The sequence below is a fragment of the Oratosquilla oratoria genome, chromosome 4, assembly GCF_046742065.1.
Source record: "Oratosquilla oratoria isolate Oo_2021 chromosome 4, ASM4674206v1, whole genome shotgun sequence".
In the NCBI taxonomy this organism is placed as follows: Eukaryota; Metazoa; Arthropoda; class Malacostraca; order Stomatopoda; family Squillidae; genus Oratosquilla; species Oratosquilla oratoria.
The window spans coordinates 29,862,680-29,870,234 of NC_134780.1; positions in this window are offsets into that span (position 1 = coordinate 29,862,680).

Consider the following 7,555-nt stretch of genomic DNA (forward strand, 5'->3'; position numbering starts at 1 on the left):
AGTGTAAGAAATACAGGTGAAATTGATAAAGAGAGATCTTGGGCTCAGTCCAGAGACTGAGTGCCAGCCCATCTGGGCTGCACCTCCTGATGGAGGTGAGGGAGTTGACAGGTTTTGAAAATGGGAAGCAGCTTTGCTGTCCATCTTGCAGGACCAACACATGCAGGTACCTGTTATTGGCCCCTCCTGAAACTTTACTAAGTCTACCCAATCATCCTATAATCTATATGCATCCAAACAACTCTATGCTCATCTACTCGTTCTATAAACACAATATGGCAAGCCAGTCATACTTCTCTACATTCATGTTTGGGACCACTGGGTACCTACCGCAGTGGTCCTGTAAAATGGATAACAGAATCATCTCCCTGATGTTTGTCTTCAAGATCTGTCAACATTCTCATCTCTGTCTCACGGTGCAGATCCAAATGGGCTGACACAATATGGACTGGGCACAAAATCTCAATTAACATTGACTATTTCCTTTTCAATAGGGAAAGCTGAGAGCTGGCTACTGCCCCCCTCTTCCTGCCACTATAAACCAATAATAGAAACTGTCCCACAACAATATAATACAATTAACATACCAATGTGTCTTCCCAGACAGATCTATAAAAGGGCTCCAGGACCATTGCCATCCACTATGCAACAGCAGGTTTCTAGTCAGTGAAACTTGAGCCAACAATTATAATTATTGTCTATGTTCTCATAATCACATGAAGAAACTTGTATGTCAGCCTGTTCAGTAAGTCTGTTAGCCTAAGCCAGCTTATCATATCCCATTATTTAGCTACCTATTTTCATAACAAAAACTAATGTATCTTGTCTGGTGTTGTTTGCTTTGTTTTTAGTAAAATATGAAAAGAAAAGGGAAAAGAAAGAAAAACTGGGGTGGGGAAAGAAGAAGAAGAAGAAGAAGAAGAAGAAGAAGAAGAACAAAAGAATCTTTGGTATGGTGGGGAAAGAAGTAGAAGAGAAAAAATCCATTATGGAAGTTGGGAGGTAACATGTGCCAATATGCCTGCAAGTTTGTGTCCTTAATGGGCTCAGAACAAGGGTTCCATAATGATTTGGAAAAAATTATGGTGTGTAGCTTAAATGCAAACACATTCAACATGTGAAGGTATGGCTATAGTGTGCAATATGTGCACAAGAGGTACACTGCAGAACTTGTACTGGGATTCTTGTTCTGTACTAACTAGATAAAGCTGTGGCAGTTATGGATGCCAAGTGTTTACTATGCTGCAAGATAGCTGTGGGGTTAAATATGGATTTGGGGGTACCAGTGGGTTTAACAATTATGTTTTTTTTGGTGTATACTATGCTTTTATACAGTTCTGGCAGATATAACACTTGCTTGGGTTGTCTGGATTCAGTTCTGCTAGGATGGATAAGTTTAGCACTCTTGATGTTGTTCAAGAAGTCTGATTCAACAGCAGTGTTAAATTCATAGGTTTTGAATTGTTGTTAACATGTAAGCTGGTTGAATACTAAACTGAAAAGAAAGATTTGAAAGCCTATGGTGTATAGATTATCAACAGTGAAGACAGTTTAATTTCAATTTAAGAGTTGACAAATGCAAAAGACAGCAGTAAAATTATAAATTAAAAGCAGAGTACATTTAAGGACTAGGGTAGATGTTCAAGTAGATAGTGGACAGGGCAAGGGTGAACTCTAATAGATTGTGGCAATACCTCACCGGTAACCTTGCAAGAACATGAAAAGGAACAATACAGAATCCAAAATCTTTTCTGATAATGCCCTCACAAAAAATAAACAATAAAAACTCAACAACTCAAATAGCTATTATATTTATAATTAAAAAAAATCACTGCAATTCATGACTGATTAAATACTGATTGGAAACTTTTAGCACAGAGCATATTCCTGCGGGCATCAATTTGTGCACGGATCATGACCAAGTTCCTTCAGTTCACCATGAGAATATATGGTTCTAATAGTGGGCATCTGCCCATTAGGAGTTGGTGCATTGGCAAAACTTATGCATAGCAGCACCACATATGCAACAAGCTTGTTCCCTCATTATATCAGTCTATGGTATAAACAAGCAAGCATATACAAACAAGCACTGTGTATATAAATACACACAAGTATCAAAATTTGGACACACAAACACACACATATACACACAGGTAAACAAAGGCATACACATGCACATCCATACAGTAGTTCAGGGATGTCCTACATCAATGCCTCTCTGGTATGGTGGTAATGCCCCAGCTCAATACTGGAGAAAAAACACTTGTAGTTTATCTTTTATATTTAGTTTCTGGTGTACTCCTGTGTGGTTAACCATATAGCCATTGGAAGGGATATACACCCTGAGTATGTTTAAAACAAACTATCATATAAATGTGAACTATGAAAAAAATAAATAAAAAACCAAAGCTGCAAATCAAACTAAATTTGTCTAAAGTAATACATATGCACACAGTATACTTTTAAAGTGAACTTCTTCTGGGACTAAAGAGATTTTTATTAGGAAAACAAAGTTGTGTGAAAGCCCCATTTTTTTTTCTCAGTGTGTAATTAAAAAGTGACTATTATTAAGTAATGAAATGAAATACACTACCAAACCTCAAAATTCCTTTGTTGCCCAATACAATCCCAACCTATTCCTCAGTGATGCTCATGTTTGAGCTGACTAATTACACTTTCCCCAAATTCTAAATATACAATTTTTTCAATAATAAGTAAGTAAAAAATTTCCAACCTTGCTTAACCATCCACTGCAAGAAATCTTTCACATAATGGCTACGACAAATATGAAAAATATACTATACTCCAGGCTAGACAAAATGCAATGACTGGCCAAAATATGTATATCTTTACCTAATACACAATAAGTACATGATGCATATTTTAAGGGAGAAACGTGGTATCCCTCACCAGTGTTTCTCACTGGGTAATAATACTGTATTTTTGTCATTTATGTCAAAGATTAAACAAAATACAACAGCACTAGTCAAATTGACTTTTGAAGATGTGGTTATTGGAACAGAAATGGTTAGTCTCAAATGGAAATTCCACTCAATGAAACTTGTTTCTGAAGCAACATAAAGATGATATCAGAAACAATGGGACACATGATGAAAAACATGACATAAATATATATATACTGCTGAACCCCAAACAGCCCAAAAGCTTAATAATGAAAATAGTAATCTAATATAATATTTTGGCCTGTCACCACACATTCCATAAAAAATAAATAAACAAAATAAAAATAAATAAATGATAATAATATAACCCAACATTCACACATATTTAACCAGCCATCCAAAGAATACACAAAGTCTTTATTGGGAGCTTTCCTCTATGCTTTACTTTCTCCATTAGCAATGTAGTTGTCCATTCAACCTCTTCCTCATCCACTATATTGTCAAACCTGAATTCCCACTTATAGTCTGTCCACATACTAAACTACTCCCTCTTATCACTCCTGTCTGATCAACAGCCAGAAAATGGCTCACAAATCCAAGCTAAATCATTATAAGGTGATATCCCCTTCACTGTGAGACCATGTGCATATGTGTGCATTTGTATGTATGTATATATATATATATATATATATATATATATATATATATATATATATATATATATATATATATATATATATATTATACATATATACATATGTTCTGAACCCACTATTTAGCGATTCATGAACAAACAAATTTGAAAGCAAGCCTAGTTGTTTACAAAGATACGGTGAAAGGAGAAGTGTATTTGGCGTGACCAGAATGTAACTGTCTTTGTATCTCCATTTTATCTATTTTTTTTTTTACTTTTCTTTGTCCTTTTTTATAAAAAATGGAAAGAAGCAAAGAAACTCCGAAAGACAAAGAACCAGCAAGAAGATGCTTGGAAGAAAGCAGAATAGAGACTCCATTTGGTGTCATTCAAGAGAGGTAGTGAAGAACCATCAAGGCTGGAATTAATACTTACGACAGAATCTGAAATTGTTGTCAAAATTGATTACAAAAATCCGATAGGAAAGACTGACCATGTACTAATAGAATTTGAGTTGAAAGAGCAAATGGATCAAGGTAGAAATGAAAAACATAGAACAGGAAGACTAATGTACAGCAAAACAAATTTTGAGAAACTCAAAAAATTCTTTCACAATGCAAACTGGGAAAAATTCCTAAATGAAGAAACAGGGATGGAAGAGAAATGGAATATACTACAAGAAATTTATAATGAGGGAGTGAATAAATACATACAACAAAAATGGAAAGACCATACATAAAAAGCTGGTACAACAAAAAATGTAGTGAGGCTAAGGATAAGAGGGACAAAACTTGGAAGAAATAGAAAAAAGACAAGAAAACAAGCAAATGGCTAATGTACATCAAACTAAGAAATGATTACGTAAAAATACGCAGAGATGAAAAGGGAAACTACGAAAAAAATAAAAGAAAAATGCAAGGAAGAACCCAAACTATTTTACAGGTATGTAAATGTCAAACTGAAGAATAAACAAGAAATAGAAAAGCTGCACCAGGGTAAATATGAATATACAGAAGAACTGGAAATGGCTGAAATTATGAACCACTTCAAGTCAGTATTCACAATAGAAAACTCACCTAACTGTGAGGAAATAGAGAGACATCCCCCTCAATGAAAGAAATAATTGTAACACAGAAGGAAATTATTGACCAAATCAAAACCCTTGATGTCAGAAAATCACATGGTACAGACGGAATTGCAAATTGGATACTGAAAGAATGCATGGAGGAATTAACAGATAAAATATACAATATAATTAAATTCTCACTTCAAGAAGGAAAGGTGCCACAAGACTGGAAGAATGCAAATATTGTACAATTTATATGGGAGGAAATAAGGAAGATCCATCAAATTACAAACCAGTCTCCCTGACAAGCACAGTAGCAAAAATTTGTGAAAAGATCATCAAAAATAGATGGGTTAAACATTTGGAAGAAAAAACTATACTGAATCCTAATCAATTTGGATTCAGACAAGGAATATCATGTACAACAAACTTGATCTCCTTCTACTCGAGATTGATAGATATAATACAAGAGAGAGATGGTTGGGCAGACTGTGCCTTTCTGGACCTACAAAAGGCATTTGATAAGGCACCACACAAGAAACTAATAAGGAAAATAGAGTCAATAGGTGGCATCAGAGGAAAATAATTGGAATGGATGAGAGACTTCCTGACTGGGAGGAAAATGAGAGTAGTAATTAGAGATAAATTCTCAAATTGGGAAGAAATGACAAGTGGTGTCCTGCAGGGATCAGTACTGGCCCCGATCATGTTTGCCATATACATAAATGACATGGATGAAGGAGTAGTGTTATATGAATTTCTTTGCAAACAACGCAAAAATACTAAAGAAAGTAAGAATGGAGGATTGCAACTCATTACAAGACTTGGACAAGATCTGGAAATGGACTCAAAAGTGGAAAGTGAAATTCAATATCAAGAAATGTAGTATAATGGAATTTGGAAAAGGCAAAAACAGAATATCGAGAGATTATAAAATTGGTGAAGAAGAGGTAAAAAAAAGTAAACTCGGAAAAAGACCTTGGAGTAATGATCGGCAAAGACATGAAACCAGATAAGCATATTAATAAAATTGTCGGAGAAACCTACAATTTATTGAGGTCAATAAAAGTGGCATTTGTCTATTTGGATGAGGAAATTAAAAAAAATATATTTAATTACACTAATAAGACCAAAACTTGAGTATGCAGCAACACTATGGACACCCAGTACCAAAAAGAATATAAAAAAATTATAAAGAATACAAAGAGCAACAACAAAACTGGGACCAACTCTTTCCAAAATGACATATGAACAAAGACTGTCCAAATTAGAATTACCAACTCGGGAACAAAGAAGGGAAAGAGGAGACCTACTAGCTATCTATAGAATTATGAAAGGAATGGAAATCTTAGATAAGAATGATTTATTGATATGGGACAATGGGAAAACAAGAGGACATGAAAAGAAACTCAAAAAAGATCATTACAGAAGAGATCTGGGAAAAGAAAAAAAAAAAATCCCACATAGAGTGATAGATACCTGGAACAAATTAGACAAAGAAACAGTGTGTGCAAACACTGTTCAAGATTTCAAGAAAAAACTTGATGCTGAAAGATACAAAGATGGGTCGCCACGAGCATAGCTCCCTTCCCGTATAATATAACTAAGTAAATACAGAGGCGACCTGCTGACCATTTACATTATCATGAAAGGCATGGAAGTCCTTGATAGACAGGACTTACTAAATTGGGATAAAAGAAATACAAGGGGACATGAAAAGAAACTCAAAAAGGATAGTTATAAAAGAGAGAGAGAGAGAGAAAAAAAAAAAAAAAGTGGTGGATATCTGGAACAAACTGGATAAAACAATAGTGTGTGCAAAAACTATACATGGATTTAATAGCAAACTAGACACTGTGAGATACAAAGACAGGACACCATGAGCATAGCTCCCCTTCCCGTAAGATATAACCAGGTAAATAAACATACATACACACACACACACACATATATATACATATCTATATATATATACACAGACACATATATATACATACACATAAAATATTCTAATACTCTGGCCATATGTCACTTTCTCTGATAGTTTATTTATAGCATCCCAAAGAATGAATGTGATTCAATATTTTGTAGTCATACCTGAATTCATCAACTCTTATAAAGTTACTGTTCCTAATGAAGTTCAAATCATTTCAAAACCTATCTTTTAGATTTCATCCTCCTCCTACTAATCCTTACTGACAAAATCCCTTTTCTATCCTCTTTCTCAACCAATTATTTGCCACTGTATCTTTACATATCCTACCATCTATGGTTTAATTTCCTGTCTATAATTCCCTATAATTCACCTTATCACTGTCAATGCAATCATCATAACCTGTCATATATATATATATATATATATATATATATATATATATATATATATATATATATATATTTATATATATATATATATATATATATATATATATATAGAGAGAGAGAGAGAGAGAGAGAGAGAGAGAGAGAGTGACATGGGGGAGGAGGAGATAGAGAGAAAAAAAAAAAAAAAAGGATTGGGTGGGAACTTGAAGGCAGGAGCATTTAATCAAAGGGAAAATGTGCCAAAGGGAATGGAAATGGGGTGGAAAAACTGAGGAAGAGGATGAGGATGGAGAGTAGTGCTGGGCAAATACCGCTAATTTCAATATCGAAATTATTGGTGAACAACAATACAGTTACCGAAATTACCGACAGTTTACCGGTAAAAGACTCATGAGGTAGTAGTGACGTCACAAGTTCGAGTCGAGTTCGAAAAATCAATGTTTTTGTCCTTTAATAAGCTATATCTCTGGTTCTATTTTACATATTGTTTTTATTGTTATGTCATTGTAAAGGGAAAAGGTCATACTTTAATTGGTGCTACTATAGTATGCTATCTAGTATCTACTGCGCGAGTGAGTGAATGGAGGGTAGTGGTGGGCAGCTACCGGTGAAATTACCGGTTTTATC